Genomic DNA, 20,101 nt, shown 5'->3' with positions numbered 1-20,101 from the left:
AGGCAGAAGTTGATCTCTCTGCTCTAATTTAAATTTTGCTGATTTCCAACTAACCTCTGGCTTCTTCCACGACCTTTTTCTTAAACAGACAAAATACATAATATAACCTTCATGACTAACCCTGACTTCTTTTTTTATATGAAGGAAAATCAGAACTTTTAAAAAACTGATTTAAAATCAGTTTAGATTTAAAAAAATGAGTAATAGAAAGTGAAGAAAGAGTAAACATTTTGGAATTTTCTTCAGATTTTAAAGATGTCAAGACAAAACAAGTTCAATAATTTTTGTTTATGTCCTCTTTATGACCTTATTTGGGGTTTTCTTGGCAATGATACTGCAATGGTTTGTCATTTCCTTTTCTGGCTAAGTTTATACATGAGGAAAGGGAGGCAAAAAGGGTTAAGTGACTTGTCAGGGTCACTTAGAGCTAGTAAATGTCTGAGGTCACATTCGAACTCAGGAAGATTACTCTTTATGAATCAGGCCTGGCATTCTCTAGTTATTGGGCATTTATGAGTTGTATTTACTAGATATGCTAAGCTGGAGAAGAAAACAGCAAACCAAATCAGTATCTTTGTCAAGAACATTCCACAAAAATGGGATCATGAAGAGTTGGACACTACTAAATGACATCACAACATCAACAAATACCAAGCACTGTGATAAGAATTGGAGCTATAAATGTTAAAAAAAAAATAGGCCCTGCTCCAAGAAATTCCTTCCAGTTTGAATTCTTTGTCCCAGTTCTCCCAGTATGATTTTCCCCTTTTCCCTTATCTCAATTCTTTTTTCCCCATTCTTTGTCCCTTTGGCAGCCACTCCCATTCAAGTCTTGGACCTGCTCCTCAGGTCATGCCATTTTAGTTCTTTTCTCTGACACTTGGCTATTGAAAACTTTTCCAGATCTTTTTGGGTATGGTTCAAAACCATCTAAAAGAATACATGAGTTCAAAATCTCTTATCTCAATTTAGAGGATAAGAGTATCCCTTTGAATGACAAATCCCAGAATGCCACTCAGTTCTCAAAATACTATTACACTTGGGTACTAGTAGTATATGTGGGCTGTCCACTGGTTATTTTGTTTTTCTGGTCATGTGTTTTATAAAATTATGGATTGGAGGCTGGAAGGTCTCTTAGAGGACATCTAGTCTGACCTCCTCATTTTATGGATAGTGAAACTGAGGACTGGACAGATTGTGACTTGCCCAAGGTCACAAAGGTAACAAGCAACAAAATTAGGATTTTCTGATGATATCCTTCATGAAGCGTTTCCTTCATAATTCCTTTTGTTGCATCCTGCTCATATCCATCATGTGTCTCTATTCCCCTTTAGGTGACCTGCAACTTCATTCTTTGGCAATTTTGGTATTGTACAATTCATGGTTATAAAAATATAACTGGAAGTACATTGGTGTTAAAAAGGTCAGCCTCTATGTCAGAGCAATTCAGGGTTATTAAAGGAACTTCTGTTTCTTACAGATAATCCAGTTTGGCTGTTCAATTCTGGGCTCAATTTTGCTCATTCATAATATGCTGATAGATGATAGGTTTCCCCATCATATAGTAGTCTGAACTCTGAACTAATGGTGTCTGGTAAGAATGGAGAGGAAAGAGTTTTAAAGTTAACCATGCCATCTGATATGGAACTAACATAGCGTGAATAGGCAAGATTCTCAATATACTTATTCTCCTCTAATCATTAAAACCTGATTAGATATAAAATACAGTTTGCTTTCATTTGTAAACTCTAAACGTTTGTTATACAATAATTAACTTTTCTCTAGCATTTAAATATTTATAAAAACAGAGGCAAAGGGTCTTGTCGATGGCCATATATTTAGTAAGCAACAGAGATAGAATTTCATACATATTTTTTCCTAGCAATCATTCCTTCTACTCTACCATATTGCTTCTACTAATTTGATTCCAGTTAATGTTGGGCAGCACTGCATTACATTGAGGGTGAAAGTCCACAGGAAAAGGACAGATCTCTAAGCTGGAGCACATTTTTTGCTGTTCTTATTGTTGTTCAGATGTTTTAGTCAAGTCTGACTCTTCTTGACTCCATGGACCTGAGTTTTCTTGGCAAAGATACTAGAGTGGCTTATCATTTCCTTTTCCAGTAGATCTTTATATCAGGTAATCAGAGGTTAAATGACTAGTTACATAGCAGGAAGTATCTGAGGCTAGATTTGAACTTGGGTCTTCCTGACTCCAGGCTCAATGATCTAACCATTGAGATGCCTCTTAAGTACTCTCTAGAGTACTTTGCTCTATTCAAATTAATTGACTCATAGATTTAAATGAAGCCAGCTCACTCCCAAGGCCCTAACATACATTTCTAAAGCTAAACAGTAATATCATCCCCATCGTTCTTTATTAAAAAGACCTGAAGCTTAATCTGAAATCTAATTTTTTGATCTCTGCTTGACTTTTTGAAAAAATGTCATGTGATATTAAGGTTCCTATTATGATTTACTAGAATTTCACAAACTGATGCCTTATTATTAGATTTATTTGCAGCATTTTCAACTCCATAATTAGTTTTGAAGATAAGGTTGAGAATGGCCCAATTGGCAGGGCAACTGGTATTGGGTACAGTAAGAGGAGGAATGTCCAGAGGATTTTTTTTTCTATGATTAAGAACAGTTTATACAAGTAACACCACTAATGTCCTCCAATATTGTTTTATCATAAAATTGCCTATGTTACTTGAGACTTTCACACCATAAATATTGGTAAGTCTTGGTCATTCCAACAAGCTGGAAAGGATTTGAATATGGGCACCCTCTGATAATGGAGTCCTCTGAACTTACTTAGCTAAACACGCAAAAAAACTCATCAATAGAATGGTGGCCAGAGGTGATAACTTTCCTTCGCTATAGAAACTCTTGAATAAAGTGTGGAAGGTTTGGTCTACACATGTCTCAAGGCATGTAGTACTCACCCTGATGAAATCATGGAGTATTGAATTATTAAAATATTTCTTAACTAATTGTCAGGATGAAACACTGTTCCCCAGAGGAAAACATCCATTTTATAGATACCATTTTCTTCAGAGGCTCTTAACTTTCATTTTACAAAATTTTAAGGATTATAAAGAACTTTTTTTCAGAATAAATGTATGAGGCATTTTAGCCCCTATTTTACAGATGAGGAAACTGAGGCTTAGAAAGTTAATCTAACTTGACCAATTTCATGATAAGTAAATTTCAACAATAGGACATAAAACTCCTAATGACCAACTTCCATTTACTAAGTACTCTCTTGGATTAGGTACAATACTAAAAACGCCTCAGAAGGTAGCGAATACATTAGTATTCACAATTTTAGAAGTCTCCAGAATCATTTGCTAAAGGGTAGAGATGCCATCTGAAAAGATTTTACTAGAAAGTAAAGTGATAAAATGCTTCTGAAAGGTAGGACAGACAAACAGATGAACTTACTATTTATAAGACATTTTTTGCTAGGTCTCAATGTGTTAAATGACCAACATATTGAGATGAATAGCTCCAGGGAAGACCACTTGGTGTAAAGAATGATGCTTGAGATTTCTACAAGTAAGGTTTCAGTCAAGTTAAGTGGAGTAAATAATGTATCAACTAATTCATCAATAGACATCATATGATGATGATAAATCTAGTATTAGAAGGTACCTCAGAGATCATATACTCCAACATCCACATGAATCATATCAATGAAGATATGAATCAAATAATAGGAATTCAGACAATTTTTTTGGAGAACCCTTTTAAATAGAAAATAAACTTTCAACATATCTACATTAAAAAAACCATTTAATTGATTTAGAATATTTTTCCATGGTTACATGATTCATGTTCTTTCCCTCCCCTCCCCTTTTCCACTTCCATGGCCAATGAGCAATTCCACTGGGTTTTATATGTATCATTGATCAAGAACTATTTCCATATTATTAATATTTGCACTAGGGTGATCATTTAGAGTCTATATCTCCAATCATGTTCCCATAGAACCATGTGATCAAGCAAATAATTTTCTTTTGTGTTTCTACGGTTCTTTCTTTGGATGTGGATAGTGTTCTTTCTCATAAGTCCCTCAGAATTGTTTTGTATCATTGTATTGCTGCTAGAAGAGAAGTCTATTACATTCAAATATGCCAGTATATCAGTCTCTGTGTATAATGTTCTCCTGGTTCTGCTCCTTTCACTCTGCATCAATTCCTGGAGGTCATTCCAGTTCACATGGAATTCCTCCAGTTCATTATTCCTTTCAGCACAATTGTATTTCATCACCAACAGATACCACATTCCACAATTGAAGGGCATCCCTTCATTTTCCAATTTTTTTTGCCACCACAAAGAGTGCAGCTATAAATATTTTTGTACAAGTCTTTTTCCTTATTATCTCTGGGGTACAAACCCAGCAGTGCTGTATCTGTATCAAAGGGCAGGCAGGCTTTTAACATATCTACATTTTTTGTCTTCGTAAGATACAAGCTAGAATGTTAGATCGGGTAGTAGAGACTTGGGGAACGTGTGCTTGTGTGGAACAGGAAAATGCCAAATCCTAAGATGTTCTAGCATTCATGGAGCTTGTCTTCAAGACTCCAGAGCAGTCCTTAGTGTTTCAAGTCCTTTTCTATATCTTCTTATTCATTGCATTTCCACTGGAATCCTCATACTTCTCAGTGTCAGATTTCCAGTCTTTAGAAACCTTTTACAGTTTCAACTTGGTGAACAAGGAGAAAGCATCTTCAAACTGGGTCACATAAGTGGTCTGTATTTGGAATGCCCAAATATCTCATGCCACGAGCATGACACCATTCTGCAAAGTGGCTCTGGAAAAGGCTTGGGTTCTTTGTAGGTATTGTTTCCACAGATCTCACAATTATAATTTATTTTGAGGTCATGCCAATAGGGAATGGGCTGGCCATCCTAAGCCAGGGGAAGATTTCAGGGGTTGCAGAAAATCTCATTCATTCTCTTATCTTTATTTTTAGTCTCACTTATTGATTTTTTCCTCTTCTTCCCCTCTCTTCTCTCCTGTCCTTGCCTGTTAATGCTATACATTTTTATGAGTGAGATGCTTCTGTTACCCAAGAGTCTCGATGTACTCATACATCTGGGCTTTAAGGAAAGCAAAGTCTTTATGCTTCTCAGTGTCCTTTTTGGTTCCTTTGGATTTGGGATTCTTAGCAAATAGAGAAGAATCAAGTGATTCCAGGGGCTTGCCTTTATTGCTGAACAGCTTCTGGGTTCCCTCTTCCAGTGTCCCACCACACTTTAATCCTAAAGCCAAGAGTGCAGATTTTTGTCTGTTTAAGCTCAAGGAGACCAACCCCTCCCAAGAGAAACATGCAGGGAGGACAGGATGGGCTTTAGCATGGGTTAGAGCAGTGATGGGCAAACTACGCCTGTGGGCCAGATGTGGCCCCCTGAAATGTTCTATCCCACCGTGTGACATTATTCTTAATCTGATGAATACAATGAGTAGGATACAATACAATGAAACTTTGAAAGAGTTGCCTTGGAAACAGACTGACAAATGAGCATTTCCTTTCCTTTGGCCCCCTCTCTAAAAAGTTTGCCCATGGGGGGCAGCTGGGTAGCTCAGTGGATTGAGAGCCAGGCCTAGAGACAGGAGGTGCTAGGTTCAAATCCGGCCTCAGACACTTCCCAGCTGTGTGACCCTGGGCAAGTCACTTGACCCCCATTGCCTACCCTTGCCAATCTTCCACCTATAAGTCAATACACAGAAGTTAAGGGTTTAAAATAAATAAAAAAAGAGTTTGCCCATCACTGGGCTAGAGCATTGCTTGTTTCTTTTGGCCACCCTGGGAGGACAACATTGTCCCACTTCTCAAATCCATTCTGAATATTCCCAAACACTGCATTCTAGCCTTGTAGGGGCTTGACCTTGTCTGTGTAGTCCTGGGGGCACTCAGGTAGCATCTCCAGCTGACTCATATGCTCTGTATTCTTCCTTTACTTAGAAATATCAAACAACTGGTCAGAGACAGATAAGTATATGATATATATTTGTTTCTCAGTTTTTCAGTTTCTCAGATGCTTTCAAATTAATGTATCTCAGGTAAAAGTCATGATGATCCAAGTAATGACCACATCCTTCTTCATTTGTGAACGCCACCAAATTTTGTGGTGCTGCACTTAGGATTTTTCATGAGCTCTTCTAGTTCCACTGCTGTTGATACATAGATCTCATTTGGTTTCTTCTGTTATAATTCTTTTATCTGTTTGAGTCTATTATATAATTCTGCAAACTCATTTGGTTCTGAAATATCCTTAAGCTCCTCCTTTCTGAGCTCATTCTTGTCATCATGCAAATCTCTTATGCTCCCACTGACTTCCAGACAGCTGTCCAATGTAGCCCAAATGCCATTGTTGGAGTTGATGTGGTGCCTGGGGAGCGCACCTCTTCATGAACATCTCTTTGGCCATGATATCTATAAGGTGCCCCTTCTCTTCAAGTAGTACCCTTGCTGCTCTGGGATCATCTCTATTGTGCCCCTGCTGCCACCAACTCATAGCGGTAGCTGCCATTTCAGCAGGTACTTTGCTGGACAGCTCCACCCTCTCTCTCCAAAACATCAACATTCTGCCCTCACCAGATGTCATCTTCTCCCTCCTTCTACTCCTCTCTTCTCCCCTTCCACCAACTTCCTCAGAGCTAATAAGTGAAGGCATATTTGAACTCAAGTCTCCTGGACTCCAGGCCCAGCTGTATAGATTGCTTAAAGGTTTGCAAAGTGCCTTACAATTGTATCTCATTGTATGTTCACAAGAACCCTAGGAGAAAGGCTTCATTGTTTTCCCTACTTTACAGATGAGAAAACTAGGACTAAGTCATTTGCCCTTGATCACAGAGATAGTATCTGAAGCAGAAATTGAATTCAGGACTTCCTAAGTTCATTTTCAGCATTCTACTCTGACTCCTAGATGCCTTTAGTTCTTAGAATTTTCTGGAGTCATAGATTTAGATCTGAACCTCTTATTGATATCTGTGTGTCCTGAGCTGGCCACCTTACAAAAAGCTTTCAGCCTGGACAGTGATCAGTCTGAGACAGAAATTGTCCAGGTAAGGATGAGGTGAGGTAGGTCAGGGCAGAGAGAGGGCTGTTGTTATGCCAGAGGCCATAGCTGGTTTTTTAGACAAGAGCATCTTAAACAGCTGCCAAGGCTTCATCTCCACAGTAGTGAGGTAGCAGCAACCCTAGAAGCATGCCCCAGGGCTGCCTACTGGCAAAGAACTTGTAAGGAGCAGAAAATTCCCTCTCTCTATTTTTTGGTTTGTTTTTCTCTTAGCTGTGGCATCTGACCTCATTTAATAATTTTAATGGTAAAACATTATGCCCCTTCCTGAGATGCCCCCTACCACCAGTGCTCTCTCCTTTTGGCATGTCCCATAGTCTAGATAGGACAGATTTAAAAGCGGGTGGAACAGTGGGGTTTGGTAGAGGGGCATAGGATTAAGGAGTGAGAGGGAGCTTTGGCTTCTTCTAGACCAAAAATCCCTTAGTGTTTTTGTGTTCCAGGCTCCTTTGTCAGTCTGACTAAGTGCATCAATCCATCCTCAGAAGAATATCCTTAAATACAGTACAGTATTACAAAGGAAAACAATTATATCAAAATCCAGTTATCAAAAATAAATATTTTTAACACAAGTTAATGGACACCAGCTGAGGACCCCTGTTCTAACACCCTCATTTTGCTAATTTAAGAATTCTTGTTACAATGACTTGTCCAAGGTCACATAGGCAGCAGAGCTGATTCAAGCCTACCTCTTCTGACACCAGATCCAGCACTTTTTGCACCTAGCCCAGCATTCCTTGCATGGTGTGCATTGCATGGTGTGATTGGAGAAGCTCCATTCTGCAGTGGTGAAAGGAGCTCATGGCTTGGGGGCTTCAATATCTATGTGACCTTGTAAAGATCATTTAACTTTTTCGAACTTCAGGTTGTTCAACTATCAATAAAGAGTTTGGACTAGATGCCTATTAAGATCCTTTCCAGTGCAAATACTCTTTGTTTTTAGGAATGATCCCCTCTTCCAACTCCCATCCATGTTAAAAATCTCTTCCAAGTGCTTTGTCAAAATACCTAAAATTTTTCTTTACATAAAAAATCCTTTATTAAATAAATGAATATCAGGGCAGCTGGGTGGCTCAGTGGATTGAGAGCCAGGCCTAGAGATGGGAGGTCCTGGGTTCAAATCTGAGCTCAGACACTTCCTAACTGTGTGACCCTGGGCAGGTCATTGAAACCCCATTGCCTAGCCCTTACTTCTCTTCTGCCTTAGAACCAATACACTGTATTGATTCTAAGACAGAAGGTAAGGGTTTAAAATGAAAAAAAAGATTAAAATAATTAGAATCTTTTAAAAAAAGAAGTGACTATTCCTAGGTTGCTGAATAACTTCTAGATAATGAAGAAGGTTTGTGAGTTTGGGAGGAAGAAGTGGTTATAGGAGATTATAGGGGCAGTGAATAAATGAAATGGGGTGGAAATGATGTGCATGAGTTGTCTATGAGAATATGAGTTCTGCCTTATGTTTCATGTAAGGTCTCAGTATCACTCAGCATGTCCTCCCATCTCCACACCCCATCAAAGGGATATAGATCTCCCTTGATAGAAGATATAATTTAATTTTTTGTGATTGTATTCCCAGCTCCTCTCATAGTACCTGACATATTAGGGGATTCTGTGTGTGATTTTATGTTTTGGCCTGGACCCATGACTTCATAAGTATAGGAACTCCTTCACCAAGGTATGTCTATGCCTTGGAATCTTATAGAATTACCTGGAACATAGAGAAGCTAAGTGCCTAGCCTGAAGTCCTGTAACCAGAGTAGAGACTTGAATCCAGACTTTTCCATTATCTTTCAATTACTCCTTTTAGTCTGGAACTTAATGAATACTTGTTGAATGAAGAGCAAGAGATTATGGAACTATAATGTTTGATCCAATAGACATTTCCTATCTTTATTTTGCAGATGAGTAAACAAAGGCTCAGAAACTTACCCACTTCTGTGTCAAGACCAGCACTAAAAGTCAGCTCTGTTATTCCCAATCCAGAGTTGTGTTCACTATACTGGTTTGTCATATAAATCATATTATGACATAGGGAGATACAGAAGTTGTTAATCCTTTTTTTAAATAGATAAAGCACTGACACTCAAAGTTAACTTACCCAAGGCCTCATAATTACTGACAGAGCCAGGATTGGAACTCCAGACTTTGACTGAATACTATGTGGTCCTGCTTTCTTAACTTGTCCTCAATGATGGATGGCAATATTTATCTTCCTTTCTTATTCTGTGACTATGTCCATTTGCTGGCAGAGAAGCAGCTGTATCTATCACTTCCTTTTCTCTTTTTTCCTCTAAGCAAAAAAAATCAAAGGTAGCTAGTACAAGTGTTCTATATTTAAGAACAATCTATACTCTTCAAGTATTCTGAACTCAATCAGATTTTATCCAGGCTTCTGAGTTCACCCATCTTCCCTCCCAATACCTTGAAATCCATTGTAGAGCCTTTACCTTAGAAGAAGCAGCTGATCCACCATTTTCCTCCTCCTTTTATAACTCACATCCTGCTGAGTCGAGCTGGATTGGGTTTCCCACATTTCACAAGTTTTCCCTGGTTTAGATTGCTCTTGTCCATCACGATTTCATCTGAAAACTAGCTGTGAATTGTCCTTCATTCGCAACAGCTCTTTTCATTCACAAGTTCCCAGGTGATACCACTGTGATAGTTTTTATCTGGGCATCTATATTTGCCTAGCCATAGTGTCAGGAAGAAACAGAGCAGGAATAATAGGGAAGAAGACATCAGAAAGAGATCACAAGCAGAAGAGTGATTTGTGAGGCCCAGACCACTGATCTTAGGATGGAAAGAGTAATACCCCCAGGGGGAAATAGTGATGAACAAAAGCTTTGTTTTTAGGGAGCTAGTCTTCCTTTCTTTTTTCCTTCTTTCATTCTAATGTCATAGGATCATAGATTTACAAGGAATCTTAGAATTCATCTAGTCTAATCCTTTCATTTTGCAGATGAAGAAACTGAGGCTCACAAGGTTTAAGTGACTTGCCTGTAGTCACACAGGTAGTAAGTGTCAGAATTAGGATTCAAATCCAGGTCTTTTGACTCCAGAATTTAGTGCTCTTTATCTTATACCACACCCTGTGGTTCAGGAACCAGTACATTAAAAATCAACCATTCCTTCCAACTCTTACCCTAGCTGTTTCTAATCTCTGGATGGAGGAGTAAACCAGGCTTAACTGAGTTCCAATTAAGTAGGACCTTCCAAAGCCCTGAGGTATGGAAGAAGGATTTGAGAAACCAAACCTTGACTAATCAGACTCTGACTAATGGTGAGTCTGTTGTTATTAGTTCAGTTGTAGCAAAGAGAAATGGTGGTATACTCTTTCTCTATTGTACTAGCTGATGATTCTAGCAAAGAATATGACATAGAGTCCATCAAGAAGTGTATTCACCTACACCTGCTGGTAGCAGGCTGGCTCCTTCCACGAAGCAGTGAGAAATGAGCTTGTTGTTCATAAGATCAGCCAACAGGTTATTTATTTTTACCACATCCTGCAGTGAGTCCAATCATTTCAACATGAAGATAGGCTCCCCCAGGCTGAGTGAAGAGAAGGGGAGGGAGCCTATCTGGTCTCCTGAGGGGCCATAAGGAACATAGATTCCCTGGCACATCTGGAGGACAGGTCAGAGACAGGGAAGATCATGGCATGGGATGACAGTCCTTGACTGATAACAACTTAAAATATTTTAACAAGGTATAAAAGGACTCTAGAGATTCCACTGAGACTACAAAAACATATGCCAAACTCCTTAGCTTTGAGACTCAAGGCTGTGTGACCTGGTCTCAACCCACCTTAAAAAGAAAAGTTTTATTGATGCTTAAAAACAAAAACCTTTGGAATAATTTATCTCACTCCCTTTACCTCTCACCCATGTACACTCAGCTATAAAATTCTTCCTTATAACAATGAAACACAGTTAATCAAAACAACATTAACTATATCTAAAGGTATCATTCCACAAGAGAGTAGTCTACCACCACTTTATGTGGGAAGGTGGTTTCATCACTAGGCTTCTAAAATTGATTGACCATTGCATGGATCTGAGTTCCAACATCTTTCAGTAGTATTTTTCTTTACACAATTGCTTCAACCTACCTTTCCAACCTTACATCAGATTCTTCCCATTTGGGAACTCTTTCTCCTCTGACTATATCTTGAATTTTTTTCTTCAGTTCTCCATTCCTCCTTTACCCCTTTCAAACTCCTATCCATAGTGAATTAGTGAATGAATAGATGAAAGAAAATGTATTAAGTGCTTACTTTGTGTGAAGCACTATGTTCACTATTGGGGAGACAAATAGAAAAGTAATTCAGTCCCTGCTTTCATGGTACTCACATTTTAATGAGAAGGTGACACAGATAGGAGGTTTCAATTACTGGAAGAAGAATCTCCCATAGTGGTCTTTGGGGACTATCTTCTTTGACCATCTTAGCTAGAAATACTCTTTTTCTTTTCTGATGTTCTGTAATATTCATTGATTATACCACTTACTTGAAAGAATTTAATAATAATATATAATAGTATTCCATTCAAGTCCCATTGCAATGCTTATTTATGTATAGAGGTGCCTTTCTATTACAATACACGATCTCTCATTGTAGCATCTCTGCCTTATGAATTTCTGAATCTCACATAAACACCTAGCATGGTGCCTTGTTCATAATAGGTATCCTCCTAGCATCCCTTATGGGGAAACTCTTATGGGTAACTTAAATATTACTGGGTTTAGAGATGCCACCCACATCCTTACACCCTTCACATTAGACCAGCCTTGGTAATAGAACTGGATTACCACTGAGAAGCTCAGTTTTCATTGACTGTTGCAAGAGGAAATAATTCAGGGTCAGTGAAAGTGCTTGAACTTGTGGCAGTGATCCATATAAAGACTTTGTGTATTTGGGCAGATACACTTAATGATCCAGTCCCAAGACATCTCTTACCATAAAGTAAACTAGCTGAAAATTGGAATGGTCAGTACCATTCCAAGGAATTAGGGACATTTTCAGGTAGATTGGGTAAATTGATTTGAGGTGTGAAGAAGCATGAATTAAAAGTAATACACTTGGGGATCAAAAGCCAACTATTCTTGGATTCTGAAGAAAGAATGACAGTACATATACTACTCAGAGAAAGAACGTTGGGAGCAAGCAATTGGATCTTCTTAGAATGCTAACTCAAAGTTCTTGTGTGTTACAAAGGCAAGGAAAAAGGGAAGTTCCATTGGGTGAGTGGGAGGCATGAAAGAGGAAGAAGTTGTGGGCAATAGACCTAATGAGAGAACCAGTCTTTCTTCTATACTGAGGCTATCAGCATATAAAAACAGGGAGCTTAAAGGCCTCTCTGCTGTTCCACATAATCAGCCTGAGGTACTATGAGTGGAATGAATTTGTTGATCAGACAGTTAGTAACAAATGTAGGCAAGCCCCTGGTGGCAGCTTTGGGTAGTCCAGTATCAGATGGATGACTTTGTTGTGAGTCTTGTGTGTCAGGACTTACTGCAAGAGGTCTGAGGTTTTAGGCACACAGTATGCCAAAGGACAGGGTGATAACATTAGTGGCACTTAGCCATGGAATGAGGAACCCTAGGTTAAAGAATAACTTCTGGACAACAAAAAACCTTACAGATTTGGGAGGAAGAGGTGGTTGTAACAGGGGAAGGTGGCATCGAATCAAGAGGATGGTTGGACCAAAGGTTACCTCTTTTACCTTTTTTCCTCAGTTTGGTTCTTGGCAGTATTAAGGGCTCAGCTTTCCCATGGTTTTTGTTCCGTGTTATGGAGAACATCTTTTCATAGCTTGAAGAATTTCCATTAAAAATTCTGCCTTTTGCTGTGTGACCCTGGGCAAGTCACTTGACCCCCATTGCCTACCCTTACCACTCTTCCACCTATAAGTCAATACACAGAAGTTAAGGGTTTAAAATTAAAAAAAAATTCTGCCTTTTTTTCTGCCTGTTACTGAAAGGTCTTCTAAAATGAGATAACTGAATGGTGTAGGGCAGCGATGGGCAAACTATGGCCTGTGGGCCAGCTTCAGCCCCCTGAAATGTTCTATCCAGCCATGTGACATTATTCCTTATCTGACAAATACAATGAGTAGGATACAATACAATGAAACTTTGAAAGAGTTGCCTTAGAAACAGACTGACAGATGAGCATTTCCTTTCCTTTGGCCCCCTCTTTAAAAAGTTTGCCCATCACTGGTGTAGTGGAAAGAGTGCTGGGCCACAGTCAGGAAGAACAAAGTTGAAATTTGGCCTCAGATAAATTTGAACAAGTCACTGAACAGCTGTCTGCCTTAGTTTCCTAAACTATAAAATGAAGGATCCAAATAGGTAATATTTATAAAAAGGATTTAGCATAATGTCTGGGATATAGTAGACAAAAAATAATTTCCCTTCTTAAGATGCTATATTCCTCAAAGTAAGTGATAAGCAGTTTCTTTTTTAAAATTTAATTTTATTGATTAAGAAAAATTTTCCATGCTTACAATGTTTCATATTTTTTCCCTTCCCCTCTTCTCATCCCCCTCCCATAGCCAAAGTGCAATCCCACTGGGTTTTACATGTGTCATTGATCAAGACCTATTTCCATATTATTAATATTTGTACTAGGGTGATTGTTTAGAGTCTGCATCCCCATCATATCCCCACCAAACCATGTGATCAAGCAATTGTTTTTCTTCTGTGTTTCTGCTCGCACAGTTCTTTCTCTGGATGTGGAGAGTGTTCTTTCTCACAAGACCCTCAGAATTGTCCTGGATTGTTGCATTGTTCTAGTACAGAAGTCCATAACATTCGATTGTGCCACAGTGTATCAGTCTCTTTGTACAATGTTCTCCTGGTTCTGCTCCTTTCACTCTGCATCACTTCCTGGAGATCATTCCAATTCACATGGAATTCCTCCAGTTCATTATTCCTTTTAGCACAATAGTTTGTTTAGCCATTCCCCAATCAAAGGGCATCCCCTCATTTTTCAATTTTTTTTGCCGCCACAAAGAGCATGGTTATAAATATTTTTGTACAAGTCTTTTCTCTTATAAACCTAGCAATGGTATGGCTGGATCAAAGGGCAGACAGTCATTTAAAGCCCTTTGAGCATAGTTCCAAATTGCTATCCAGAATTGTTCACAACTCTACCAGCAATGTATTAATGTCCCTATTTTGCCATATCCCCTCCAACATTCATTACTTTCCCCTGTTGTCAATTTAGCCAATCTACTAGGTATAAAATGGTACCTCAGAGTTGTTTTGATTTGCATTTCTCTAATTATAAGAGATTTAGAATACTTTTTCATGTGCTTATTGATAATTTTGATTTCTTTATCTGAAAATTACCTATTCAGGTCCCTTGTCCATTTATCAATTGGGGAATGGCTTGATTTTTTTGTACAATTGATTTAGCTCCTTATATATTTGCGTAATTAGACCTGTGTCAGAACTTTTTGTTATACAGATTTTCCCCCCAATTTGTTGCCTCCCTTCTAATTTTGGTTGCATTGGTTTTGTTTGTACAAAACCTTTTAAATTTAATGTAATCAAATTATTTATTTTACATTTTGTAACATTTTTCTAACCATTGCTTGGTCTTGAAATATTTCATTTTCCAAAGATCTGACAGGTGATAAGCAATTTCTGAATGCATAACCAACATCGGACTGCCTCCTTTTTAAGTTCCCTTCCCAGATGGGGAAGTAGTGTGGGGTTGTGGAAACAACATTAGTTGAAGACAGATCTGGGTTTCAATCTTGCTTTTAATACTTACTTGGCAGAGTGATCTTGGGCAACCAAGATATGTCAAGCTCTTTTTTTCATGTGCTGAGCATTATGGACACACCATAGGAATACCAAAAGGAGAGATAAAATGATACCCACCTTAAAGGATCTTATAGTCTATCAGATAATGTAACATGTATGACATAGACATTTAAGTACAAAATAAATACAAGGTTATTTGGCTAGGGAGGCACTATTAGTTGGAGAGATCAAGAAACCTCATGTAGGTGGTCGCATTTTAACCAATCTACAAGGGAAAATGGGGGTTTTAAGAAGCAGAAGTGAGAAAACAGTATTCCATTCATGGAGACAGACAGTGATTGGATTTGGAGTGTCCTGGATGAGAAGAAGGAAAGATTAGTTTGTTGAACCAAAGAGTACTTGAAGGGAAATAGCATAAAGAGGATATTAAAGTGGGAAAGATAGGTTGGAGAAAGGGAATTAAGTACAAAATAGAGGAGGTTATATCCTATTCTATAGCTGTAGGAATTAAAGGTCATTATATGGAAGAACATTGTAGGTCTGGCACTTGCAAAAGATAAAGAAAGGCAAGAGACCAAAGGAAAGAGGATTAAAAAGAGAAGGAAGACTGGAACCTCCCAGTAATGGATTCTAGAATTTTAGAGATCTGGTCCAATCCCTTTATCTGAGCCCTTGAGAGATATTTTGTCCAAAGTGGTAGAACCGAGACTAGGATCCAGATCTCTTGGTTTCCATTTGACACCAGGAAGTGTCCATGAAAGCTAGAGATTAGTATAACAAATGTTCTTTTGGTAGGGATAGTAAATTGGTTGGAATCCTGGAGGGGACCTACTTTTCCTCAGCTTGTTAGATGAGGACTTTTGGGAAGAGGTTGGGCTGACAATGAAACAATGGCTAAGATATCTCCCAAGCTGGAAAAGGATGGTCATTTATCTAATAAGCTAGCAAATTAAAAAAAAACACTTCTAATAATTTTGTTGTACTCAAAACCTGCATTGAGTATGGTTCTGTTGATAATTTACAATGAGGTGGAGGGAGGGGAAATAACAGAGCAGAGAGGAGTGATTAGAGATGATGGCTTAAAGACTATAGGATAGCATTGGTTCACATTTTTTTGAGGTTTGAGTGCCCAGAGGGCAAGTTCAAGCTGTCTATGTGCCCCCAATTTATCTCTCCCCCCCCATTACCCAAGAGAACAGAAAGAGGAAGTGCTTGCTTTGGCAGCTCAACAGAGGGATGGGGCATGCAAAAATGTCCTCCTGCACTGAGAAGAGGGGAAACAGATCAGTTCCCAAGTGTGGACTCTGCACGTGTGCCAATACTTCGCCAACACTGTTATAGGATCTTTGAGTACAGGGACGTTATCTTGTTCATGATTGCATTCCACCTTGTACCTGGCCTATAGTAAACACTTATATAGCAATGAGACTGAAGGACTCATTTCCTGAGGTTAACACAGAATCAGAGTTGGAAAGGATCTTAACTTAATCCATGCCTGAGCAAGAATCCTCTACCTTGTCATGTATTGATAGTCTACCATTACCTACATGAAGATGTATGACAACAGGGGACTCCATACCTTCCTAGGTCAGCTCAGTCTGCTTTAGGATAATGACCCTACTTCCAGTCCACTAATTTATCATTTTTTTTGGGTAATTTTAGCCCATTGGAGATAGCTGTCACAGTGAGTAGAGCACCAGCCCTGGAGTCAGGAAGAGCTGAGTTCAAATCTAGTTTCAAACACTTATTAGCTATATGACCCTGGGCAAATCACTTAACTTCATCTGTCTCAGTTTCCCAATCTGAAAAATGGGCATAATAGTAGCACCTACCAGGAAGTAGGGTTGTGGTGAGGATCAAATAAGATAAAAAATTATAAAGAACTCAGCACAATGTCTTGGCATCATATAAATGTTAATTACTAGTATTATTAATAATTATATTAATATAAATGTTAGCTATTATCTTTACTATTAATAATAACTATGAAGTGTCTAGTACATAATAAATGCTGATTAAATATTATCTATTATTATTCTTGCTCTTAGTTCTGCCCTCTGGGGCCAAGCAGAACAAATGTTCTACTTGGAAATCCTTCAAATCCTTAAAGACAGCTATCATACTCCTTGGAAGTCTTCTCCTCTTCAGGCTAACTTTGGATCTTCCCATGGCTTGAACTCGTGGACCACCTCCTGCCTGACCTCTTTTCCTTTGTCTCCAGTATAACAAAGTTCTAGATCAAGTGCAGTTCCTATTTGAATTCAATATTCCAAATGTGGTTGGAATGAAGTCAAATATCAGGGAGGTAACTTCATTCCCTAAGTCAATTAATAAGCATTTATTATGCACCTACTATGTATCAGGCACTATGGAGCTGCAAAACCATAAATGAAATGGGTCTCACCCTCAAGGAACTTAAATTATCCTGGATCTGAATCGTCTAAGGTTTCATTAACTTTGACTCGTAATGACATTTCAGTCCAGCATTCTAGCCTTTGGGAGTTTGAGGGGGAGTGGATTTTACTCTGATGTCCAATGTGTTAGCACTCCTTCCCAGCTTTATATATTTTACAAATTTGACAGCAATACCACCTCTGCCTTTAAGTCCATGAATGGGAGAGACTTTATTTTGAATATTAATAATACAGATAACATCTTACATTTCTGTAGAGTAGTTAAATCACTCCTTAAAACAATCATGTTGATAGTAAAGTATCTTTTCCCCATTTTTCATATGAAGAGATGGAGGAACAAATGATTTGCTAATAAAAAGCTCTATATTTGAAGTATTTTACCCAGCCTGTTTTCTTTGCTGGTTCAGACTTTGGAGCTACAAAGTGAGGAACAGGCCTTGCCAGGAGCAATTTGCTGGCTTCTTCAATTATTCATGGGGAAATCTATATACTTCATTATCAGTTTTAAGCAAAGCAACTTAGTTGTTTCTATTGATCATGCAATTTATTATCTTTATTTAAACTCTGCAGGCAATAAATAAATAAAAAGCAGACTGAGGGAAAGAGAGTTCTCAGACAAAAGTAATTTCCCTAGAAAGTAATTTAATCCTTTTAAAATAAGTCCTACACACTTGGACAGGCTTCAATGAGAGTACTAGTACTTTCATATGATAAATGAAGAAGTATGTGCAACGTGGTATAATGGAAGGGGTAGGAGACACACCAGGAGTCAAAAACCAAGTCAGGAAATTAGAATTACAGTCTTAGTTCAGCTACTTTGCTCTATCCAGTTTGTATCTTAGAAGGAACCATAAAAACTTCAGCTCTAATCCATCCATCTATTCATGAAATATTTCTTGAGTTTTTATGATTGTAGTGGTCCAAAGAGGAATAAGGCACAGTCTGTACCCTGAAGGAGTTTGCAATCTAGCAGGAGAGAGAAAATATGTATGCAAATATAGATAATAAAAATAGTATTGTTTTTTTTTTAAATTCTTACCTTCTGTCTTGGAATCAATATTGTGTATTTGTTCCAAGGCAGAAGAGTGGTAAGGGCTAGGCAATGGAGGTCAAGTGACTTGCCCAGGGTCACACAACTGGGAAGTGTCTGAGGTCAGATTTGAACCTAGGACCTCCCATCTCTAGGCCTGGCTCTCAATCCACTGAGNACCTTCTGTCTTGGAATCAATATTGTGTATTGGTTCCAAGGCAGAAGAGTGGTAAGGGCTAGGCAATGGAGGTCAAGTGACTTGCCCAGGGTCACACAACTGGGAAGTGTCTGAGGTCAGATTTGAACCTAGGACCTCCCATCTCTAGACCTGGCTCTCAATCCACTGAGTTACCCAGCTGCCCTCCAAAAAGTAGTATTGTAAATATAGAAGATATATATATATATATATATATAAATGGTTGGAGTGATTGGGGGGGGAGAATTTGGAATTGAAAATAAAATTAAAGAAAAAGGTGATTAAAGAACAAAGTGTGATAAGCAGTGTGGTGAAGAAGAGTCCACTTTCAGCTGGGGAATAAGGGAGGCTTCATGGAGGAAGTAGCATTTAATTGGTCCATGAAGGATGGGCAAAGATGAGCCTAGTGATGGGAAACTATAGGGGAGGATGTTCCAGATATAGGAACAATATGAACAAAGGTAGGGAAGTGGGAAAGCATGAGGGCATTAGAAGAAGGGCAAATAGTTCAGTTTTGCTGCAACTTAGGGTAAATGAAGTAGTGGGAGATGAGATTAGAAATGTAAGTTGGAGCCAATGTGGAAGAGCTGGGGAAGAGCTCGAGTATCACACTAAAGAATCTGGACTTTCTTTGATAGGCAATACGGAGGCACTGGAGACTTTGGGATGGGAGTGGGGAATGGCGTGTAATGTAATTAAAGTTGAGTAATGGGACGGATTCGGGAAGCTGTATGTCCTTTTGGAGAGGGAAAGAAACTGTAGGTTGGAAAAGTGTTTAGGCAGCTGTTACAAGCATAGTGGAGAAATGATGGATGTCTTGACGAGGCAGTTGGAAATGGCACAGGGGATAAAAATCAAAGAATGGGAAGGGGGAATAATAACAAAATTATTATATCTATATAATAATAATAATAATAACAAAGGTGATCGTTGTTACCTGTGTAACCCTGGATAAGTCTCCTAACCTTTGCTAGCCAAAGGGAATCACAATACCACTTACCTCCCAGTGATGTTGTGAGGATCAACTGAGAGAGTAATTTTAAGCACTTAGCTCAGTGCCTAGGAGATAGTAAATGCCTAATATAGGCTTGTTTCCTTCCTTCCTACTCATATACTCATAACCTTAGTCTAGTCCCTTGCTGCTTCTAATACCTGAAACCTGGGCCATTGCTATGGCATCCTAATTGGTCTCCCCACCTCAAATCTTTTCCCTATTCCAATCCATCCCCATGAAGCTGCCAGAGAAATTTTCTTTAAGTGAAAGTCTGATGCTGTCTCCACCTCCCCCTAGTGATTCATTATTGCCTTCAGGATAAACTGCTTGGCTTCTAGAGTCCTTCTATAGTGAAGTCCCAACCTACCTTTCCATATTGCTCCTCATTCCACTATCTCCGGTCGTAAGGGTCAGCAAACTAATGGCCAGAAGGGCCAAACCAAACTCACACTTGTTTTTGTGCAGCCTAAGAACAAACAATGGTTGTAACATTTCAAAAGCTATAACATTTTATTGTATTTTAAAACATAACAACTATTCTTAGATCATAGCCTATATAAAAACAGGCTGAGGGACAGATCTGGGCCCTGGCTCTACTTTTCTGA

At 38.7% G+C, this 20,101-nt stretch overlaps 1 pseudogene; it reads right to left on the bottom strand.

The window, feature by feature from the left end:
* Nucleotides 1-1,510: 1,510 nt before the first annotated feature.
* LOC123248375 lies at nt 1,511-9,663 on the bottom strand (annotated as a pseudogene).
* Nucleotides 9,664-20,101: the final 10,438 nt, after the last annotated feature.

The sequence above is a fragment of the Gracilinanus agilis genome, chromosome 1 (assembly GCF_016433145.1).
Source record: "Gracilinanus agilis isolate LMUSP501 chromosome 1, AgileGrace, whole genome shotgun sequence".
In the NCBI taxonomy this organism is placed as follows: domain Eukaryota; kingdom Metazoa; phylum Chordata; class Mammalia; order Didelphimorphia; family Didelphidae; genus Gracilinanus; species Gracilinanus agilis.
Note: the sequence above shows the minus strand (reverse complement) of the source record. Positions and strands in the feature narration are given on the sequence as shown.